General features: G+C 41.5%; 1 protein-coding gene across 6 annotated transcripts in view; it reads left to right on the top strand.

The window, feature by feature from the left end:
- FARS2 (phenylalanyl-tRNA synthetase 2, mitochondrial) overlaps positions 1-23,074 on the top strand; it is a 1,511,864-nt gene that overhangs the window by 223,861 nt on the left and 1,264,929 nt on the right. For 5 of the 6 annotated variants that reach the window (XM_069217436.1, XM_069217415.1, XM_069217425.1 and 2 more), the window contains one exon: positions 21,763-21,815. The exons of the other annotated variant lie outside the window; for it this stretch is intronic. The gene's annotated coding sequence lies outside the window, so the exon portion shown is untranslated. The remainder of the gene's footprint in view (positions 1-21,762; positions 21,816-23,074) is intronic. 6 annotated transcript variants of the gene reach the window in all.

Below are 23,074 nucleotides of genomic sequence, written 5' to 3'. Positions count from 1 at the left end.
TTCATGATATATCTAATGTACTAAGCTGGCCAAAACTCTCTCTTTTAATACAGGTAGTTCATTTAGTAAATTGCCAACTTAATACAAATTTAAAAAAACATAGGAAAGCATTCAAGGGAATAACCCATATTAAACATCATTTATGTATTAATAATGAATAATCATATTCCTTACACAAACATATTTTACTTGGAACTGATCCGTAAGTGAATTGTAGTGTTGATGCTGCAGTGAACAAATAGTGTAAGAGCGGGGACTCAACAAAGAATAGTGCAGAGTGCCCAAAGTGAACCCAGTTCCAAATTCAGGGCTAACATTAATCATCTACCTATGGCTCTACCATGAATTATTCTTGTAGTCTTGTGGGTTTAAAACTGTGGACGCTTTTGGCAATTACACTTTAGAACAATGGTAGTGCACCACCACCAATAATATTTGAATGCCCACTTCTTTGATACAATATTATACAAATCTTCTTTTTATTCTTTTTTCTTTTCCAATACTACATATGTTCATAACAGCAACAGCCAATGTATTTCATACTTTACCATAGGACTTCTTCTGGGCTAATCGATTTACTTCAAATTAGTTTATTTCATTTTTCGTATGCCGATAAAACATCCAAATGATGCATCTTTTATTCTTCCGCAAATGAGGGAAATAGTGGTGTTCAGTCATCGGTATGCAGAGCTTGTGACAAAACTGCTGTTGCTGTTATGAACATATGTTTATTGGAAAAGAAAAAAGAATAATGTATAATATTGTATCAAAGAAGTGGACATTGAAATATTATTGGTGGTGGTGCACTACCATTGTTTTAAGGTGTATTCTACCCCTTTTTTGAAGGGATTTCACCATGGTAGCAGGTGTTGGTCTGAGTGCATACAAACTAGTAAAAGAATAACATACATTTTGGTAAATTTGGGGAACTGTTAAGTTAGGTGCGCTAGTTGGTAGCCTGCTGTGGTACTTTCTGAGGCTTTTGGCAATTAGTTTGTTGGTGTGATCAAGACTAGATAAATGGGGGGCTTGTCAAGAGACACCATCCGGTGTTCTAATCCTGGCACAATCTAGAGTGAGGATCAATCTGTCCCGAGGCATAATGCAGAACTAGATGTTTTGTATGGGTAGGTCTGCCCCTACTCTTCTCAGTGGTGAGATGTGTTCACATAGGCGATTTGGTGTAAAATGACCAGCAGAAGAACTCTACAAGTCTACTCGGTCTTCAGCGTACATTTCACCTGCCGCTCTTGACCCCTCACTCACCGGTTACTCCTCACAGCCGCCTTTGTGTCTATAGCAAACCTTTCTCCCGCCGGCCCTCCCGTTCTCCATTTCCATGTTTGGACATTTTTTGTTTGTGTAGAGGGGCCAGTGCTGTCAACAGACGTCAGCTAAAAAGTGTAAAGCGAGCAACAAACTTCATTGATGTTTCTGTCGTGTAACTTTTTGCTTGCATGTAGAGAGAGCCTGTTTCTATTTGGCCAGCACCGACTGTAGGGCCAGCTCGCCCTGATGATGGCCTGAGGTATACTGCCTTTAGTCTCCGTGGTGCAAATTTACAATCACTCTCAGCTCAAGATGAACGTTTATTTCTTTCACATGGTTGCAGACCATGGGACCCCCTCTCTACATTACTGCACTCTCTTCTGCTGCATGGACACCGCGAGCCGAAGACACTAACCTGAGGGAATTGCTCACCAACACAACTTGGGTGAATAAAAACAGGACACAGACGTATTAGGCATAGAAAGACAGGTTACCCAGAGCTACGGCACAACTAGTCTGCATGTTAGTGTACAACCTTGAAAGCATCAGTTGGCGCAGTAAACAGACCTGTTGAATTTGCCATTGTGTGTTTTGGAGAGATTTCTACTGACATTTAACTTATTGGAGGAGCTTCCTGTTGATCACTTCCAGAGTAACAAGGGTGTGATGTGAGAAGCTGGGAGTATAATTCCGCAACTGCTGATCCACAGAATGAGTCTATATCAGTTACTTTTAGGCAACTAAAGCTGATATTCTGCAGTCTGAAGCATAAGACCGTGGAGAGAAAACTTGGTTGTGGTAGTGCGTTGGCCATGCAAAATGTATGGAACTTAAACAAATTTGTAAACTGTCTGTAAACAACTTGTAAGTTTGTGGACAATCCCAAACATTTTGCTTTGACGTTCCCAATTTGTAGACGCATAAATGTGCTCTAGAAAGGCTGTATTAAACGTGTTTCTAACATGAGAAAGAATAGAGCGCGCCCCCGTATTTTTCAGATTACATTGGATGGGATTTATCAAACAGAATATATATTTGCCTTGTGCAAAAAAAAGTTAATTGTGCTAATGTTAATTCTGCAAAACTTACTTTTGTGGACTGGCCGCTGAGCAGACAGCTTACAGCAGCAAATTTAGCGAAGGAGGAAAACTTCTTCAAATTTACAACTTGCATAGATTTTCATGAGTCGTACTGAGGATTTGTGTGGATCTCCAAAAAGTTACAAACATTTTCAAATCGCTGGAATAAACCTATTGTCTAAACCCCAAAATATATTATCTGGTCTCCAAAAGCACATGTTGCCATAGTAGTTCCTGGCACTTAAGGGAATTACTTTGTGCCGTGGATGTACTCTTTGTGTAAGGAAAGAATTACGTCATTCACAGTGAAGTTCTATTGCTGAACTATTGCCCCGTGCTGCATTCTGTACTGGGTGAAAGAATACTACGAGTGACAGAATAACAGACCAGTGGATAAAGAGGGATGGCTGATATTCTCTATAAGTAAGTATATTATTCATATAATTTTTGTAAAACAAAAAAGTCTTGGTTAATGCCAGACCTAAATAGTACAGTGGAATGGTTAATGAATCTCAGTTGTGATAATTACATGGGTCACATTTCAATTCCTTGTTTTTTTCTTTCCGTGTCCCTACAGACAGTGAGTGACAATGGTGTCAGTTTTTTCAGTGACTCTAGTGAGGCCTAATTATGGTTGATGTCTTGATATTGGTCCCATAGATAAGTGTGTCATAGAAATCAGACTGCACCTTTCTAATGATTTGAAATAAGGCAGTTGGGTGTATGGCATGTAATATGTGACAGTGGTGGGTGAGGGCCCCCTTCTACTATAAATCATGGGTGGCTATTTTTCCAGGAAACATAAGTAAGTTATGGTCCTTATTACGTAGAGTAAGCATATTTATAGAATACTGTATGAACGAGGCAATTTGTGTTTCATACCATATTTTATTATGATTAGAATTTGTTTAATAAACTTTATCTAGTAAACTAAATGTGGATTTCAATTTGCAACACATTAAAACCCAGTTTGTGATATCCACACGTCTTCACCATGAATCCCAAATAAGTCAACATATATTGGTATAGCAAAACTTAGTTTAAAGTAGTCAAAACTATAGTATACAAAAATATCTACAAATAGATTTAAGAAGTGAACCCAATTAAAATTGTAGAGCAATCCAGTATGAGAAGTTATTGGAGTGGTGCAGGGGGCTTTTAGTGTTAAGAAAGTCCAGACAGGGGATCAGTGAGAGCAAGGGCTTTTAATGCATATAGGAATTTCTGATTACTGATGACGCCAAACAGGGATGGAACCAAGCTGGGGTTGCTTTTGTTCCCATTTGCAGGTGACGTGACTTAGCATTTTGGGGTGGACTGTTCCTATTTGAATACAGAGCAAGAATACAAACTTCCCTCACATCCATAGAACACGAATCAGTCTGGCCAGAAATAATGGGAGCTTCCTCCGCTTGCACAGAACATGGACAGCATCTGCAGCAGCGAACCAAGTCTGTGCATAAACACATACACACCGAATTTGCAGCATTTGCAGCATTTGCAGCAGTGTATGTTCCCCTCATACACAGCACAAGCTCAAGATAGTCAGCCGCAGTGCAAGCTAAGATACCTTCACATGCAAAACAGATACACTACTGACAGCAGTATACAGGCTTATTTCTGGCACAGAATACCCAAAGTAAAGTACAGAGGTGGGTGAGGCACTAAAGGCGCGAACCAGGTGCTAGGGTGTGGTTCAACTTGTAGTCGTCTTCAGCCGTTTATCCAAAAATTAGCTGAGCTTCCATGTGCCTTGTGCCTGTCACCCATGCTTTAACCTCATGCACTAGAATAGAAAAAAAGCATTAAACTTTGATGTCAGACCAGAGTGAGAAAGGGATACCAATCTAGTGGCTGAATTACACAGTGTGAAACCAGAAAACCTGGGATCAGTCCCAGCTTGGCTACTTTTCCCAACTGTGCGATCATAGGCAATTATATTATTTTATTGTGCATTCATTTTTTTCATTATTGCCTATGAGAAACCCTTGAAATACATGAGGATGTGTGCTGTACAACAATCTTTCTTGTGTCTAACTTACTGGATTTTAATGTTGTTCAGTGTAAGATAAGAATATAGCCCACATATAGAGTGCACATGACATCTGACTTAGTTCAATAATAGGATTGAAGTTGGGGGTTGGATTGGGGTTGGGAGCATGAATGTTTCTATGTTCATATTTAAAAACTATCAATTTTAATAAATGTCTTTCAATGCAGTGATATAATCGAATGCACTAAGGTGAAACACTTGTAAAAGAAATATACTTTATAGAATTTTGAAGACCTTTTATTTTTTGTTTTTACATAATATTTGTTGCATGATTTCCATGCCAAATGCTCCCATGGCCCAGCTTGTTCCTGATCCCTTAGAGCCAAGACTGGCTCTTGGAGCCAAGACAGACCCTTAGTTTGGCTCGCCTGTTAATTTGTTGGCTCGCTCACCTCTAATACAGTACAGTGTATGTGAATTACTCAAGTTTCTCCCCTCTCAGTATATCACTCTGGGGAGAAACATCCTATTTTCTAAGTTCATGATCGGTTTCCATGGTTCTCAGAAGGATAACTATTCCTACTTCTGATTTAAATAATGAAAGATTGTGCATTAGCGACCTCAAGAAGTTGTTTTAAAGTTGCATTTTTGCAGCATAAAATGAAACAAACAACACTCAATTGATTTTCACAGTTCCAGCACTCTGTCCTAAGTAAGTCTATGTTCTTTTGCCAACCACCATCCTCTGCCCTCCACCCATCATTCTAAACACAGTGATTACTGTGACTGTCTTGTCTTCATAAGCCATGGAGCTGCATGGGCATAACTTCCTTTTTGTCCTCTGCTGGCGGCAAGCAGCGAGGAGCAAATGGCACAGTCTGTATTTGCAAAAGTGAGTATGAGCACTGCTCCGCCATTCATTGCGCACGATGAGGCCTTCGCAGTGCCCCTGCAGGTGCTTCAATGGATTTTGCTCTTTGGAGTCTGACTCCTGCAGCTGAGGGAATCCAATGGAATGAACATCAAACTCCCATTGCTATAAGAGCTTATGTGGCCCTAGAAGGTAGTGGTGCTAGAATTATCTTCAAACTGGTGATGCTGCCGTCAATGTTACATCACTGAACTTATAGGGATTCTGAAACAAAATCCAAGCATCACACAAATAACAAGTGTTTCAAATGAACCCTGTCCATTAATCTGGGGTGTGGTAAGAATGTTGCATTTAGGAGGACACTGTCAACAACATATTAGTAAATTATGAAGTGGTAGTACACTGTAATTTACAGATAGCACATTTTCCATTGAAATGACCACTTCATTTACACAGAGATATAGTTTTACTGATAAAACAATATAGCGTACACATGATATTGTGTGGAAATTCGGTCTCAGCAAATATTTGTCCTTTGCACTTCACCAAGTAAAGCTTCTTGATTTATTTTGCCCCTATTAAAATCTTTGTTTCCATCAGATCTCAGAATTAGAAATTAAGCACCTCATTTGTGCTTTCCTTCCTGTTTATTTATTTCGAAACATTTGTACAGTTCATTTTATAGGTATTTACATTTTTTTGCATGACTGAAGAAAACAGCAGACTTTCCTTTTTATGCCAGTAAGTCTGTCTCACAGTTCACTTCACAAAATCCTCACATTTTTCAATAAGCGAAAGAGAAGTAAATATCAGTCTCAGTGTTAATAGAACAGGCAGCCATTTGTCAGAAAGCTTGACCTCTCTCTTTGAATGCATTGCAGATGTGACAAGCTAAAAACAAAATGTATTGTCGTTTTTAATGCTCATTCACCTTAGGAACTCTAGCTTGGTTATTTTGTGAGTGTTGCAGCACCCCCAGTCCCTGACTTCCAGCGCCTATGCTAGGAGTGCCCTCTTAGTGCTCAAGGGGTTGTTGTAGTTGGTCCCCCTCCCACCGCTGGGCCCCGGTGCATCGCACCAGCTGCACCACAGGTAGCTGTGCCCCTGTATGGAATTCTGTCATTCCTTTGTTTTGTTGTTTATTCATTTTTCCACTAGGGTACACAGTTGTCCATTGCTAGGCTCAAGAAGAAGGCTCTGTTGCTAGGCATCCATAACCAGTTTTATGGCTTCATTGCAACTTTGAGTGTGTGCGGGTGTGGTATGTTCAAGCTAACTTGTTGTGAAAGAGTATGACATGCAGGTTGGTCAGGATAGGAAAGTGTTGCTGTGGTGCCAACACAATGCCAACTTAATGGCTTGTTTAGTCATGATGTGCAAATGGGGGAAGCGTGACTAATGTAATCTGTTGGTGCAGGGTGGAATAGGAAGATGGTGACCATGACATGTGTATGTTAATACGTGCAATTGGTTATTCAATCATAGTTAAACAATATGGCACAACAGAATGGATGTATGCGAGAAGCACTGTCCCACTGTGTGAGTTTGTAATGCTTCTTAGAGTTAGGTGTTATTGTAATGCGAAGGCACAGCTAGAGCCATTACAACTGTAGCACTGGAGAATCACACTGTGCTTCAATTTTGACAAAATTATGCAGTAAGGAAGGCAAATTATGTGTCTAAATGATCTAAGACTAAGTATTCAAATTTCATATTGGGAGGTGGACATTTTAACAAGCCGACACCGATCCCTGTGTTGTGAAACACATACTTTTCTTACGAAAGAAAACAGTACACATTCAGTGGACCTAATTGAACATTTAGTCGCCGTCAATTACTGCTTAGTGTTACATTAGAGCATAGGAATGACATTTTCATTAAAACAAAATCCTTTCTACCTCCTTTAATGAAAATGTTTGTTAAAAACTCACACAATGTTGCACTTAACAGATATTGCATTTGTCAGAAAACATGCCCACGTGCACATGCGTCTTTAAATTAAGTGTGCATAATATTCTTTGTTTTACACTTATTTTCTAAAACTTTTCACCCTGCTGAGGAGTGTAACATATTCCATCTTTATTAAGCGCACGTTTTCACTCGGAGCCACTTTTGGGTTTAAACAGTACATTAAAGGGAGATGTCATGTCTGTGGGATTATCCTGAACTCAGATGGCTATTTTGACATAACCACTACTTTAAGATAAACCTGTGAATTTGTGTGAATAGTGAAATCAAACATTTTGATGACAAAGGAAAATTTCATATTTTTGTCTTTCACTTCAAAAAGAAGTCCTTCCCCAAACCTATCAATTGGTAATGTTTGCAGTATCTAGATAACACTGAGCAATATGTACAACCGCATTTTTCCACGACACAGAATGGGTAAAACCCTTTGATACATCTGACCAATTGCTACCTACTTAAATTACTGTATATAGCAATCATCCTCATAAAAGTCCTGCAGTAGTAATAAAGATGGTCAATGTGATTCTTACACTATGTGCCCCATCTTTTCTTGGCAGCCTAGGTTTGAAATCTAGTCTACTGAAAATCTATTAGTAAAGTCGATACGAGACGTTCTGAAGCATACATAGAAATGTTGGCTGTGTATTTAACTTAAACAATCCTGCTCTCTCTTCCCTAAAGACAAGATAGGGATTTTATTTCTTATAATACTGCATCTGGATACCCTCCCCTTTCCTCTGTGGTGTGATCAGGGAAATTATTTTAGGTTAATACAAAATCCTCCTTCTGAGAAATGATGTAGCAAGGGTGTGTTGTTGGTCCTTAATTCAAGCAAGGACATTTTTCTCTGCATACCCCCTAATGAGTAACTACAGCCAGACCTGAGATCCAGTGGGAGCTGCTCACTATTAGGACCTCATGTCAATGCCCCTTCTCCAATTTATAGTAAATATGCCTCTGCTTTTGATAGCTTTTAACTGCTAAGGCTAATTGCATTTGATGTATTATTTTCATAGATCCCTGGCACTCTTTCAGGAGATGCTGTCTGACTACCTTTTGCACGGTTGTGGCTTGATACTAAGAAACATGACTCTATGTAATCTAAGGTTCTAGTTAATTCTTCCTCAGTTATTTCTACACATCAACATGTTCCACGCCTACTATTTGGGAATTTATTTCAGAAAACATTCTATTCTTTCCGTCTCACCCACCTCTTTAAGGATCCAGCAGTTCATTGAGAAGCCAGCCTCTTCTCCCAAGAGCATAGTGAAACCGTGACCTTTGTCTTAATTGCAGTTACCAGTCCCACCCTCTTTTTGTGTATCATCTGGGAAAACATCCTTCATACTCCCCATTACAAACTGACCTACTTTATCAAATAGTCAAGTGTTGTCTTCGATTTTGCCACCTGCTAATTAATGCAGTGTCATGCAATCACGGCGGCCACGTGAGATACTGCTAGTCCAACTGATTTACATACATATTCAGCACTCTTAGGCAGGGATTACAAGTTAGGTGCAATTTGCGCGGACATGCCCCTGCACCCCTTCCCTCCCCCCCACAGACCACCATCCCCCCAAGAGCAGTTAACGATAAGAGCTTTGGGGCAGTGGAAGAACACCTGAATATGTAATTTCTATGAATAACATGCAGGAACCCGTTTCTAGACCAACCCATGCATGGTTTAGCCCAGTGCTTCACCTGTAGATTCCCAAATCTGTGTCGGAAGCATGGAATTTCATTGTCATGTGGCTGGTAGCTCCCAAAACTGCCTCCCTCAGGATTACTCGAAGCACTTGGAATGAAGCCCTAAATGTGTCATACCTACACTGTGGGTTAGCTTAAAGGTTCTTTAATCAGATACAGATTGATGAGGGCACTCCATAAGCACACAACCCACTCTTCTGATGTTTTGCAAAACAAAACATTAATTACAAACTAGTAACGTTACCAGCATGAATAACCACATTTTACCCTGACATATATTTATGCAGCAATCACTGTACTGGAAGAGACTAGGTGCTTTTGTCCATTTCAGTACTGTAACACAGTTATCAGGCAGAGCGAGAAAGTGGCTGGAGCACACTTGTCTTCATGTTTGGGTCAGTGTCCGCATCTTTCTGAATCAAATGTGTGCAGCCCTTTTATGGACCAGATATGGCTTCAGACTCCACATATAGTGCCCACATTCTTTCTTAGTTCATGCTACTGCCAGGTTTGGATGACATTTTGGTGCAACCGGTTGTTTGTTACCTCAAGTTGTTGTAAATCATACAAAATACTTTGGACTATGCAGAAAACGTTAGAGAAATACATTGTTCTAGCCAAAGGGTTATAATCTTCAAATCATACCACTAAACGTCTTCAGTAAGACACGCTTAGACATGACTGCGCGTAACCCTCTGGTTTCACTATATTTTTCCACAAAATTGGCTACATCGCCGGACAGCTTACAAGGTTCCCAGCAATTCTGATGTGGCTCTTATCAGGAGATACTCCCCTATCAGAATTACACAATGTGCTGGAAAATTATAACATATCTGGAAATGGGAAGTACCAGCGTATGGGACTCAGAATTTTTGATCCCTGAGGTAAGTCTTCATTTCTAAGAGGACCCACAGGGTCCCACTTGCAATTTATAATGGTAAGAGGAAATGAGAGGTATTTTAAAAGCCCATTTCAGCTTTGCCTCCATGTTTAACTATCAACACAAAAGAGGACTGGTAGGCTCTGGCAGACATTGAAACACCCTGTGATCCAATGGCCATCGCTCTTCTGTGATATTGTACTGATTGCCTTTATTACAATTATTTTTTACAATGTGTTAGTTAGCTGATTGGGTGAACGTGTGACTCTCTTACGTTAATTCCTTTGCCTACATAATTAAGAAACAAACTGGATCTACCCTGTGGGGAAATTTTTAGAATAGCGAAGTATCTGTTCTTTGACCAAGAATCAAGTAAACTTGAGCACAAACTAAGAGAAAAGCGCTTACCCCCAAAGGTGATGACAAATGTGCCAAAAAGTAAAGAACAATAATAGAAAAAGTATTTTCAATACCTTTAAAAAAGAGTGACAGTCATATCACTTGTGTGACTACATTCCCCACACTATTGAATACAGAGTACTAAAGAGTGTCAGAAAACAATGGGGACCATTACAACATTTTGGTAAAGATTAGTACCTCCTTTATTTGAATTTATAAAGAGTCCCAGTTTATGGGATAAATTAGTACCCACTCGACAGGTACCCCCCCAGAAAACAAGCAACTCTGTGGGTGTTTCTAGACTTTCAGTTCCCTTTCTCTGTGGAAAATGCAACATTTGCACACAGACAAATCCTACAAAATATATCCAATTGGGTCTAAGAATCAAATGGATACGAAAGAAGTTTACCAGTTGCAATTACTGCCGTATGATTTATGTGCTCAAAAGTGGGTGAGGGGTTGCCTCTTTTTTGAGGGATTAACTCAAGATTTACATTCATTCAGTAAGCTCAGTGACACACAGTAAAAAAGATTTTTTGAAGAAACCAGTACAATATCACAGAAGCACTTGGGCCACTAGGACACTGAGTATTTCAATGCGTAGCGCCTATCAGTCTTTTTTTATACATATTAACCCACTTGCAATCCCCCTCGTAATTTCATCCCTGGCATTTCTGGTACACCTGATAACAGTACCTCCAAGAGGGCAGAGTTAGGGAATGGGATATCCGACTGTCCTTCAGACCCTAAGGGCCTGATTTAGATGTTGGTGGTAATGGTCTCACCGTCGAGTTTTTGACTGAAAACCCGTCTGCCGCTGTGATGGTCCGCAAGCTGTATTGAGATGTCGTCGGTTCCATAGCCGAAAGTCCACATTCCAGCTGCCGTATCCGCCAAGAAACACAACCCACATTGACGGCAGGATAGGGAAAAGTGGCTGCCGGTAGGACCCCAGCCCCCCTTCCCGCCGTGCAGATTTGGGTATACCTTACCGCCAAGCACAAAATGGTGATACGACCTCCACTTCTGTGTTGGTGGATTGGGGGAAGTAAATAGGGGTGCTAACTCACCTTTTCCCCCATTCTCCCTTTGTCTTCAACTCGACACAGCTGGACAACACTTGCTGTAACTGCTGCTACTGTCCCACAGAGAAAATACAACCCCCCTCCTTCGTCGCCAGACTTGAAAGTTGGAATGCCGCATTTTCAGGGTACATTGGGTAAGCACTGCATGGGAGGTTGGGACCACTGCAAGCATATAGCTGTCACAGTAATTTTTTAAAATCCCTGTGACATGCATATGTCGGGGAGACAGTTGTGTCACTCATGGCTGGGGACACATTGGCACAGCATGCATGTCACACACATACATGCGTCATTGTGGCATTATCATTCATTACCAAATGAATGCTGGCACCACAATGAGGGTACATTTACACTTGATAACGGTGTCCATGTGTGCACATTGCAAGGGGACCTGTACTTTGTAGGTTTGTGCTATGTGTTGTGTATATGAGTCAGTACATGTGTGGATTGGCTGGTGGAGGAGGAAGGAGCTGGAATGGGTGATATTGTTGTGTTACCTTGCAACACATTCAGGTTAGTGTTGTTGTGTAGCAGATGTTGTTGTGATGTGTATAGTTGTGCTTGTGTGTGTGTGTCTGTGTAGCTGTGTTTGTAGTTGTTTTTTCTGTCGTCTGTGGATGCAGTGTCAATGGTGTGTGTTGTGTCATGCAGTTTGAGATATATTACCTACTGTCGGTCGCCAGCTGGTAGTTATAGTTAGGACCTAGTTTCTATAGAAAAGGTGTTTATTAACCTGTCTATATTTTTAGCACCGTATGACAAATCTACACAAACTTTTCCCAACAAAGTGTCAAGTTGGGTCTTGTTGTGCATGGAAAATATCAGGATGATGAATAGTCAAGCGGGGCCGCAAAAAAGGGGGTGTCAAAAAAGTGTTTTTCCCATGTTTATTCCCATAGACTTTTGAGACACGCCTGCAGCCTGAACCACGGGATGGCAGAAAGGTAGCTTTTGGCAGATCATCCTTTTTTTATTTGGTGTAAATCTGTTCAGTTTTTGAGATATGAAAGGGAAAGGAAAACTGTATATGTAGGGCCACGGATCCAGAGATATCTCTTGTGTTGGCAGCCATTTTGGGATTCGTCTTCAGCCGAATCCCAGGAAAAAAAAGAAAAAGAAAAGAAAAGGGGGCAGGCTATATAAACCCTAACCCCCTAGCCTTGTTCCAGTGATCCCCCAGGACTACCCCCACCTCCCAAGGCTGAAAAGTATATTTTTTTTAAATCATGGCAAAATTCGTGGCTGGATCCCCAGATCTCACCAAGAATTTAAAAAAAAAAAAATGTTTTTTAAAAAACGTGGTCTTTCGTGTTTTTCTGTTATTTTGCCCCTGGGTGGGCCAGGTCCCAGGGGCATTATGGGCAAAAGTAGGAGGCGGGCGCACAGGGCTTCCCCCTCCTAGGGCTTTCAGAAAGCCCGGGGACCACCACCTCCCGACGGTATGCTTTTTGGGGCCTCTGGCCCCCTGTGCCCCAGAGACCACTACTTCACTGGGCTAGATTTATACAAATGTAATGGGGGTTCTTGCAGACCCTTAGGCCCCGGGGACCATCACCTCCAAAGGACTATGTTTATAAACTGTGCAGTGGAGGCGAGCAGCCCCTCTCCCCCCGCGCCTTGGGGACTTCCACCTCCCCAGGGCAAGATATTATAACATTAATAGGGGGGTTCTGTGGACTCCCCTGGGGACCGCCATCTCCTCGGGTCTACAAAATTATGTAAGAGGGGGTCGATTGCGGCACCTTGGTCCTTGGGACCACCACCTCCCCAGGGCAAATAGAATAGAAGGAGGGGGGCCCGAGCCATACATGGCCCTCGGAAACTCCACCTCTCAAGGCCAGCTCCTGGTACCTCCCGAGGTGCCCACCCTTGGGAGGTAGCTGTTTGCTACCAGAAGCAGGCACTCTGCTGTAGCTGTTTGTTTGCAAAAGCAAACACTCTGCTTTCAGCACCTATGGAGGTGGCGGTCACTCGGGGTGGGGGTGTCCTTCTGGCCTGCACTATGAATTAATTAAAATAGCCCTAGGGAGGTGGTGGTCCCTTGTGGGGGGGGGGGGGCAGTCCGCACGGCCCCCCATATTGTTTTGAAATGTAGCCCCAGGGAGGTGGTGATCCTTGGGGCCCAGGGTTCCGTGCGGCCCCTATATACTTTGTTAATGTTGTCCTTGGAAGATGGTGGTCCCCTGGACCCAGCTCCCCCCCCAATTATTATTATTTTTTAATTATGTAGCCTCTGCGCGATGGTGGTCCCCAGGGTGCAGGGGGAGGTCTGTGCAGTCACCCCTACGTTTTTTTTACAATGTAGACCAGAGAGGTGGTGCTACCCCAGAGTCTGGGGATCCATGCAGCCCCCCAAATACTGTTTTAAAATGTAGCTCCAGGGAGGTGGTGATCCTTGGGCCCAGGGAGGGCAATGCGCCCCTTCATATACTGTTTCAATGTTGTCCCAGGAAGGTGGTGCCCCCCTAAGTTTTTTTTATTATTTAGCCCCGTGGAGCTGGAGGTCCCTGGGGCCCAGGAGTTCCGTGGGCTCCCCATATATTTTTTCTAACATTGTCCCTGGGATGTGGTGGTCCCTTGGTCCTGCAGGGTGTCTACACGCCCCCCCCCCCCCAAGTTATTTTATTGTATAGTGGTGGTCCCTGGGGGTCTGTGCAGCCCTTTATTTAATGTTGCCCTGGGGAGGTGGTGATCCCCAGGCCAGTGCGGCCCCGCCCAAATATACATATTTAATGTTACCAACTTTAAGCTCCAAACCCCTTCGGTTGTGCATGGTGTGGGGTTTGGAGCTTAAAGGGGGGTTGACAGCAGAATCTGTCAGCAGGCCAGGCCCTGCGGCCACTCCCAGCCACGCACACCCAAAGTCGGTGCGTGGCACTGGGTTAGGTGGGCCTGGTGGGTTGGCTATGGCCAACTCCTTCCACAGTGCAGGGTTGGAGGGGTTATAGGAGGTTGGCCACAAGGCCTGGCCGCAAGCAGGGATGGATTAAGACCTTTAGAGACCCCAAGCACTTAAAAGATTAAGGTGCCCCCATGTATGTCTAATTCAAAATATAAACAATAACAAACCGTAAAATAAAATGTTATTTTTCGAAATGAAACAAAACTTGTGTTGAGATAGAAAATAATGTTAATTTTTTAATTCTTCCACTTAATTCATATTTGAAAAGTTTTCTCTTACTTTTTCTAATTGCAAAGGCTTTGATTCGATCCTCAAACTAATCTTATGTAACACATCTGCTTCCATACTTAGTAGAGATAAGGCATCCCGCCTGCCTGGTTGCATAGTTGTTCTAAATTTAGAAAGGCGCACTCAGTATGGTCGTCTACAATTATTTTATAAAGCTCAGCATGACTGAATCTTGTTTTTACATTTTTTGTTGCACTGAACTTATGATGCACATATAAGTGAAACTGCTGAAGCTCAGTTGAGAAATTAGTGTTCAAGTCCTCTTGGTAAGCATCAATCAGCTTTTGACAACACTGAGAAAACCTTTCAATTTCAATAGATGATGAAGTAACATTATGTGGCATATAACGTAGAAAAGAAAATCTCTCTGCTATGTCTTTGTATATCTCTCTTCTTCTTCTCATCTCAGTTTCAGACTTGTCCACAATTGTGTAAAAAGGGGGGATGTTGCAAAATGTATCTCTGGCATTTAGATATACTTCTGGTGCAGCACCTCTGTCATTTGGTAGCTTCTTTCTGGTACATTTGTGAGTTTGAGCTGTCTTGTAATCAACATCTGGTAGCATTTCCATTGCAGCTGCTCCATATGTTTCAAATGAAACTTGTGAAGTGCACAATCGGTCAGCTAATGATCCATATAGATCTGCACATGTTTTTAAGTGGCAATTACCAGATTATAATTCTGTTGTATTCCCAAACTTAATGTGTATCATTAACCTCCATTATTACTATATTTAAAAAAATGTTTTATTTGTATTATTGTGTGTGTTTATATACACACACACATATATATATATATATGTATATATATATATATATATATATATACATATATATATTTTTTTTTAATTTATTTATTATGTGAGCCACTTTTTGTAGAACCTGGTTCAGTTGCACCATTTGCTGTTTTGATCCATGGTCAATCCAGCAATGGAAACTTTCTGTGGCGCCCCTCTTCCCTTAATGCCCTAAACACATGCTTAGTTTGCTTAGTGGTTAATCCAGCATTGGCCACAGACCAGGCCCTGCGGCCAACCCCAGCCACACAATGCCAAAGAATGTGTGCAGTGGTGGTTAGATTAACATTTAGTAATTAAAATTGGTTGGATTAACATATAGTAATTACAATTATTGTGCCCCTGGGTGGGCATGGTCCTGGGGGCATTGTGGGCAAACTAGGAGGGAGGTGCACAGGGCCTCCCTCCTATGGCTTAAAAAAGCCCTGGGAACAACCACCTCCCTGGGGTTATATGCTAAAAAATATGGAGTGGCCGTGTTGCTCCCCACGACCCGAGGACCACCACCTCCCAGGGGCTTATTAATTATATATATATAATGATGGGGACCTCCGGACCGCCACTTCCCTTGGGCAACATATACATTTTATAAGGGGGATCCTGAGGACCCCGGACCAGGGAACCACCATCTACCTGGGGCTATAATTTATAAATATGCGGGAGTGCCCGGCTCCCCTCATGCCCTGCGGATCACCACCTCCCCGTGGCACCATACAGAATAAATAAGAGGGGGGTCCTATAGACCCTCCTGGGGACCGCCACCTCCCCGGTGTCTACAGAAAGATTTGAGAAGCTCCTCCCAAGCAAAAACAAGCATAACTCCTCTTTCAGAAGGTGGAAGATGTCAAACAGCTCTCCCTTGCTGATAGCAGAGTTTTCAGCTCTTTCCCTACACACAAATATTCCTGCAGAGAAAGAGATGAAAACATTGCTCCTGCAAGTAGACAGCTGCTATTTAAAGCAGCTCTCTGCTTGCGGGAGCAATGCCAGCTTCCACAGATTGCAGAGAGCTGGCTATGACTGAAGGGCCTTCAGGCTCCCCCTGCGGTCCTGTGCTATCAGCAAACAACTTTCTTGTGTGACTCTTTGGAGTCATTCTATGAAGATAATAACAATGGTCTTTCCACAGAATGACTTCAAAGCGGAACACCAGTAAGATGTTTGATACAGATGTTATAGTTACATTTTGATGCACAGCAGAACAGAGTCACAGCTTGCCTGCTGGTAAAGCTCTTGGACTGACAGTGGTTTGAAGGTTCAAATCCTGGTATATCATGGCACTGCGTCTGTTAATTTACTCATGTTTAGAATATAAACATTCCTAATTATGAATCATCCTTGGCCTAGTGGCTAAGGTCTCAGACCCTCACACTGAGGATTCCAGTCTAGGGTGTGTCAGTTGTCATTTCTCAGCTTTAAATTCTTTTCAACTTCAAAAATTTAAGGTACGTGTAGAAAGATGATCTCACTCTCTTTACTTGGCAATTTTTTATTTTTTTATTTGTCAGAACATTTCTCACTGTAAGTAGCGCAAAATTGGGCGGTTATAGGCAGTTGTCGCAGGCCCTGCAGTAAGCCCCAACCGCATGCTGGGTTCGGTGGGTATTGGGGGTTAGCCACAGGGCAGGCCCTGCGGCTAACCCTCACAACTGAAGGCCATGCATGGCCGTAGTTGGATTAACGTATAGTAATTAAAACTACTTTACATTTAAAAAAAACAGAAATTCCCTGAAAAACAAAGGTTACAGGGACGCTGCAGTTAGGAAATATAATTTAAAAAATATAGAAATTCATTTAAAAAAGACAAAGGTTACGGTAGCGTTATAGTTAGGTTCTGAATTTACTTGCACAAAAGCATAGCAATTCAGCAGTTATATAATCAGAGTTATTTCAAGTAACTATAACTCATGCCCTAGTGTAACTATAATTCATGCCCTCACCATGCAGTGCTAATTACCCCAGTTATTACAGCACTCATGTCTACTTTTATAAGGCCATTAAAAATATCATTGAAACATTAGCAGTCAAATTATTGAAGAGAAAACTGTGCATGGCGGGGGCGCGAGTTATAGTTACTTGAAATAACCTTAACTATAATTGTGAAATGCAAAACGGTGGTCCCCAAGGCACGGGGGAGTCCGCAAGACCCCATTACATTTGTATACATCTAACCCCAGTGAGGTGTTGGTCCCCAGTGCTTGGATTTCGGGGGGACCGCAGTCCCCGTGTACTTAATAAGCGTAGCCCTGGGGAGGTGGTGGTCCCCAGGCCTTATGAAAGCTCTAGGAGGGGGGGCACCATACACCCCTTCCTAGTTTTTGCCCATAATGCCCACGAGACAAAAGTTGTTCTAAAGGCTTGAGTGTTAAAGGCATATTCGTTGTAAAATTATGCGTAGTAAGGGCATGTGTGGTAAAGACACATGCATTGCACTTCATGCATGGTAAAGGCATGCATGGTTATGACCGCGTTGTAATTGCTGTTTCCTGTTGGTTTAGTTCATATATTGCACACCCCGCAGGAGAAAAGATGAGGGGTGCTGTGGTGTGTCAGTAGAAATATGATTAAAAAATGATGACTTATATGTTATACGTGCGTTCAAAAAAGTTTACGGCATCCTCTTTATTGCGAAAGGAGATTACTGGAAAAATGTAAAATACAAAGACGTGTTGCTTAGGTTTTGTTTATTAATGTGATAAAGGAAGGGTAATGTTTCTGGGTCTGGATTGTGACACCAGAGCTGATAAATAGATTTGTTGCTAACAATATATAGAGAGGGCTTTAGGTCAGTCTATTTCAATTATAGCTGTCTTCGATCAGCCTCTTTCAGCCATTTGCTCACAACTTTGTCCATCATGTTTTGGCTCAGCCCAGAGGAGTATTCATCTTTCACTTTTTGCCATTGGCTGTTCGAGTGTATCCATAGCTTTCCGTTAGAGTGCTTGTACTGAACTACATCAAGGACCACTTTGCAACTATACCCCTCACTTTTTGCTTCTGCTGCCCCCCATGTGTTGTGTTCTGTTGTGTTTACACTGCATGCATTAGCACATTAAACTCAGACCTATTGGATTTGTCAATTCTAGTTACCTTTTTGAGGCAAAACACAAGTCAAACATTCACAAAGCCAATAGTTTTGACTTGCACATGTGCAGATGCAATGTATCCTTCCATACATTGACAGATGACTACATACCTATAGAGCAACATACCTATAAATGTCTGTGCACACAGACAGCCACCCATGCACCAGATGACAGGCACTTATGCAGATAAATCTAGACACACCCATACTCATAGACCACCTGAGAGGCAGACACCCATACACACAAACTGAAAGACATCTTATGTTGGTTGCTTGTATAGTGCTTCATGATGCTCTAATGTAGCCAGTCTGGAAGCACTAGATGTGACAAAACAGTGGGAAGAAGAGAGTAGGAGCGTGGGAAGCAGGACAGAGCCTTGTGATGGCATGATTTCTATCAAAATTGAGCATTAGTCAGCTGTCGACTTTAAGTGTCTGGTTGAAAGAAGGAAGCAGGTTGGGAAACTAGACTGCAAGAGAGGGAAGGAGGTAAAGCAACTGGATGGCGGAAGGGGCAGCTTAGCAAACCGTGTGAGAAGTCGGAACTGCTGGAGAGTTAGTAATGTTGACTTTTAGAGATCTGCTAGGAGAAGCCAGGAAGAGTTAGCTTTCTGTGCAAACCAACACTTCAACAACACACGTACGGTCACACGTACAGTCCCACGCAACACAGAGAAAAGCAGAGAGCACAAAAGCCAATGCACAAAAGTACAGTGGGGTCGAACTTGGAGAAAGAAGGAAGATGAGCTACATGGATGCAGGTTTCACGTCAACTTAATATTTTGACCCCTTCCTGACAAAATCCGAGGTGAGGTTGAAGAAATATTAGTGTCAATATCATTCTTTGACCTCTTGTTACAGAAATCCCTGCTACTGAGTGATGGAATACTTTAGTCTTCATGCCCATTCAATTATTGCCCTCTTGAAATGATTACCTGTAGTTAACATTAAAGTGCTCTTTCCACGTTCATTCCATCTTTAGCCCCTTTGCTATATTCATGCATATATTTTCATTTCTCTAATACTAATGTATAACACAAAAAGGTTTGCCAGATCATACCATTTACATTGAGCACTTATGTATCCAGACCCGGATTTTCCTTTTACAAATCATTGCTCCCAAATGTACGGGTACACTGAAGCAGATAAAGACTTCCTCTTCTAGAGTGCACATATTTGTTAGATGAAACCCCAGGACTAAAAACAAGGTTCTCAGCATTCATGCAACAAACCAGCTATCTATTTGCTGATTTTCTTGTTGCAGCTATTAATAAAATTAAAAGCATCTTGCTATTACACATGAAAATACATTAAAATGCTACCCATGTTAAATTTCTATTCTGTTACAATTTAGCACGTCCATAAGGTATTAATAAGGTGTTATTTTTGTATTCTGCATTCCACACACATATTTAGCTGCTGCAGGAGGTCTAATTGTTTCTTTGACCATGCTCACCTATTTGTATATTTTTATTTTTGTTGCGTACGATGGCTTTTATGCAGTTATATATTGTAATGGCACATGGGGTGTAACACACAGAGCTTTACTTGAAAATGAAACCTTTACCTTTTAGTCAGCCACCCATTGGTGCGGCTCACATAGACATTGCAAGAAATGCCTACCTGGAATTGCTTTCTGTACAAATGGACTTAGGCGCATATTTAAGAAAGGGTTGTGTCACTTTTGCACCACGCAGTGGGGTGCAAAAGTGACTTAATCCTTAAAGTGCGATTCATCAAGCTATGCAAGGCCACCTTATGTGGCACTGAATGGCTCGTCTGGAGTAGCACAGCGCAGTGCAAATTGCTGCGTTGTGTTACTTGGCCACAGGGAGGCATTCCGTGAGTGTTCCCTCACAACACCCATGGACTTTGTTGCATTCCCAGATTTACCATTAGTGGTGAACCTGGGACTGCTCCAAAAAGGAAAGCGTAACATGGAGAAATATCTTTATTTTTCCTCGTTTTTACCTCTTTCTATGTGTACTGTATTCTCTAGCACAAAGAGGCAAATGCCTCAGGGATTGTTTTTGTGCAGGAAGGTGTCAAACAAAACATCTCTTTAACTAATCACAAATCAGTTTTACAGAACACCCCCTGGCATCATTCGTGGCTACTAGCATCATTTCTCACAATATTTTGCTATGAATGGTGTAGGCTTCCCTTAACCTCAAAGCCAAAAATGGTTTTAGGAATCTTTAGCAAGTCAGTGACTGAAGAGCTTTAAATATTGGTGGTTATATTGTGTGAGATGACTGGTAGGTCAAAACGGGATCCTCACAGAGTTGTAGAGAGATCGTTTTTCAAATGAGAAAAAATCTAGCAGCAATCTTAAAAAATGTTTAAAATAAAACACTCTTGTCTTTAAAAAAAAAAAAAAACTCCTCTTTCCTGTACATATAGAACAGATTCGGTAAGTGATCCCTCCCCCAAGAGCAACACCTACCATATAAAAACATTTGGGAATGTTTTGATTTTATTTAGAAACCAGTACTGTGGGATGCTCATGGATAAGTTTGCTTTATTGACTTTCGCAGACGCAAAATGGTAAACGTGCTCCTTTGGAGCATGAAAGTGCGGGAATTTAATTATATAAGTAGAAAGAAAATGTTCAGGTATTCATACGAACATAACATAATTTTGCGTTATTTTTTAGCACTTTCAGGGGCATAGCTATCATAAGTGCTGCAGGTGCAGTGGTACTCGAGCTCAGGTGGTTTAGGGTTTGACATGACACCCTGATTTCGCCTTTCTTTTACTTCCAAACCATGGGATAGGTGGGCTTATTTTCCTTATTTGTAGTATAGCCGAAGACACCTTTGCTATGCCACTTAGTACCCTTCTTGGCATTGTTTGCAAAAGATGCTTTAAGGAATGAGGGCAGGGCCTTACCACTTTCCCTTGAGCAGCACTATACAATCTGTGTGGGCTTTCATTTTTCAGAAAATGCCTTACCATTATCTGTGGGTTGAGAATCTGCCCAACACGTCTTATTGCAGTCTTTAGCAAAGAACACGAGGTTGTGAAAGGGGAATATTCTAGTGTTGTGAATAATGTCCTTCCCTAGCCACAAATGTTGAATCGCATCCAGTTTATAGACACATGCAATTTATTTAAATGGATTGAAACACTGAAGCAGACTGGATATGAACACAGTTGGCCCTGCCAGGGATAGAGCCTGAAGAAACATTGGAGCAGATGAGGGGTGATTTGGAATAAATATTCGACAGGTTCTTTTGACAGCAGCGTTTGTCTACCCAGGGATTTCCTCTAGCAGTACATCACTGCCTTCTTCTCCATTAGCTGTGGCTGAAGGCCACATGCAACTGATGGAAATCTGGCAACCTGTCAGCAGTTATAGCTGAAAGGTAACCGAGAGCAGAGCTTATGGTAATTTGCATTGTAGAGTTTTACATTTTTTATTTTTTTTATTTTGCAGGTTGTGAGCCCCAGGTTTTGTCGTCTCGAAAGCCATTAAAATACCTACATCAAGTAAGTCAGCCATTATAAGGTAGAAATGGCTTGCTTCAACACAAATATATTCATAAGGTAGAATGTATTTCTCTTTGGTGCTGCAAACCCAATTGTGTAGTTTTTTTTGTACTTTACCACAATTGTTTTTGTTTTTTACTAGAAAGTTGAAAGTTTCTAGCGTCCAAGGCACTGAGTAAATTGGCCTATGCAAGGGGCAGCTTTAATATTACCACTATGCTGATTATTCAGTGAGGCTGTTTGGTACATGTATCAAGGAAACTGAAACGGTTTTAGTAGGGAGCTTATAGGAATTACTCAGGGCAAATAAGACATCCTAATTTGACAAAATTCTGAATAATGGTCCACTTTGTTCTCTATGCACATTAAGGAGGATACAAACACCATTTTGCTTGCTAAATAAATTATGCTTTGCTATAATTACTCTTTCTATTTTACTTTTCCACTGCTTCAAGGTGTGCTTGTCTTTCAGCATCCTGTCCCCTTATTACCCTGACCTAGAATTCCTCTTTGGCTGTCTCATTTCCTTTCGATCTGTTGAAACTGGAAGTGGTGTTCAAGCTGGTTGACCAAATAAATCTTGCTCTCCAGGCTTTGTAAATCCTCTAACTACACAACATATCCTTGTAACTTGGCTTTAGGTGGGTGCTCCCATGTAGAGCTGAAGAGTTATCACACCAGATCTTGGTGCTTTCAGAAAGCATCTGTAGGCAGGTTTAGGGTGAAAGTATTGCATCTTTTATTTGAGTTTTTGCAAGTCACAGCGCTGATCCTTTTAATTGTTCTTTTGGCATGATGTGTTTTGGTGAAGAAAAAGAACAGGAAAGTATTTTATATACCCAGGTAAGGGACTATAACTAGTTAAAGACTAGTTAAAGAACTATAATTGCCCTATAATTGCTTAGGTTCCTTCATTGAGGAGGCAGCAGGACGAGAATGATGCTGCTGATGGTGGATTCATGTCCTGTCTAGACCTGCGAATGTCACCACTGTACAGCGTACTTGCAACCTTTACAATGTGCAGAATAAAAAATCACTGATTTGAAAAAAAGTGCAATGCATGCTATGTTGACCATAAACTGTGTGGGCAGAAATTGCAATAAATTAATTGGAGAAGAGAACTTCTACGGCGGATGCATTCACGACCCAGCAACATGAGTCCTATTTGTCTTGAACCAGCTTCTGTGAATTTTATTACAACTTGGACTCTAAAGGATGTATTAAAGAGATTTGAAAATTGCAGGTAAGAGGCAAACATC

The sequence above is a fragment of the Pleurodeles waltl genome, chromosome 2_1, assembly GCF_031143425.1.
Source record: "Pleurodeles waltl isolate 20211129_DDA chromosome 2_1, aPleWal1.hap1.20221129, whole genome shotgun sequence".
Lineage (NCBI taxonomy): Eukaryota > Metazoa > Chordata > Amphibia > Caudata > Salamandridae > Pleurodeles > Pleurodeles waltl.
This window is presented reverse-complemented; position numbering and strand designations above follow the sequence as displayed.